This window comes from Lathyrus oleraceus, chromosome 2, assembly GCF_024323335.1.
Source record: "Lathyrus oleraceus cultivar Zhongwan6 chromosome 2, CAAS_Psat_ZW6_1.0, whole genome shotgun sequence".
NCBI classification, from domain to species: domain Eukaryota; kingdom Viridiplantae; phylum Streptophyta; class Magnoliopsida; order Fabales; family Fabaceae; genus Lathyrus; species Lathyrus oleraceus.
The window spans coordinates 423,074,936-423,076,558 of record NC_066580.1 but is presented as its reverse complement, the minus strand read 5'-3'; positions in this window follow the sequence as shown (position 1 = coordinate 423,076,558).

Genomic DNA, 1,623 nt, shown 5'->3' with positions numbered 1-1,623 from the left:
TTTGACTTTTCAAACTCTTTTCATAAATACTCATTGTGAATAAATCTTAATCCAACTTTGGCTTCATTTTGTAAATAAATCTAACTTGTAAATACAACTCACTTCAAGTTGATTTTGTGGTTCCAATGGCCACCTTTTGTTAACACCTTTTCATAAAAATTAGTCATAGGTTTGAGTTATCATAGTGGTTGATGTAAATCTCACCTTATCCTTAGTGATTGGAATATAAGTCTTCCATACTTATTATAGGGTTAACCCCTCACTAGTATGTTGAAGCTCTCCTCACATGGTGGATTGTTGGTTTAGGTTGAGTTTTCTCCCTTTGATAACAAAAGACCTTAAGGCTTTTGATCAAATCAATTCACCAATCTTTGTGATTTTTACCCCAAACTACGAGGTTTTGATCCTACCTTTGTGATGGTACGTAGGCAATGGGTTCATCCATTCAAACGACAAATTTGTAAATATAATCTATTCTCTTCTCATCCCTCAAATCTTTTGCACATATTTTCATAAATACCAACCTACAACACCTATTTGCAAAAAGAGGTTCCCTTAGAGTACTAAGGATGTTTTGGGTGCGTAAAACCTTCCCATTTCATAACCAACCCCCTTACCCAGATCTCTGACATTTTTATTAGTTTTTGATTTGATAAAACTTCTTACTTGGTTTTTGTTCGCTTTTTAACCTTTCCTTTGGATAAATAAAAGTGCGGTGGCGACTTGAATTGTATGTTTACTTTTGGTTTGGTCAATAAACCTAAAGGTAACGAAAACCCCGCTACAGAAAAGTGGCGACTCTGCTGGGGAGACTCTTCCTAGTGGGTTTAGCCTACTTTTTGCTTATATGTGTTGTATGTTTATATTTATTTGTGACATCTTTTTGTGCAAATTTGGGATGACTGTATTATTTGTAATGTATGAATTGATTGATATATTATTGCTTGTATGCTTGGTGGTTTCTTGTGAGATGAGTTATATACCCGAACTCGAGTGCACTTATGATAGGAGAATGGTATAGTCTTGTTGATTTGTGTGGAGTTATTCCTTAGCAAGTTGACTTGCAAGTCCATTCACTTGGTGGAGGTCTTGTTGGGATCAATAATGTCACACGAGTAGTCGTGGTTGGCATTACTCTTTCCAATATAAACTTTAGAAGCCAAGGACCTTAGATACCTAGCCCATCTTGGCCTATTTTAGGATGTAGTGCGAAGGTCGTTCAAGTGTAAGATTTGATACGATTGTTATGCGATACTACACTCATAAGAGTCCCTCTTGAGAATATTTTTGGAATACGAGTAGTCGTTTTATCCGATAATATCCGAAAGATGGGATGATGACTATGGGGACCTTTTTAGAACATGATTGTCAGGTTTAAACATAGTACACTCCCTTTGGGTGGTTCTTAACCGAGACTCCATGCTCGTAACTCATAATAAACCCTTGATTCGAGGTTGATCCTTTCTCGTATATCCTCAATATCTATGGAACTTGGGTGTTGATAAGGTGTAAACCATAATCCACCAAAATGGATGATTGATATTGACGATGACTTGAGCCATCCCGTGACCTTTGTATGGTGTGACCTGCTTGATCCTTGAGTCTGATTGTTACATCCATGCA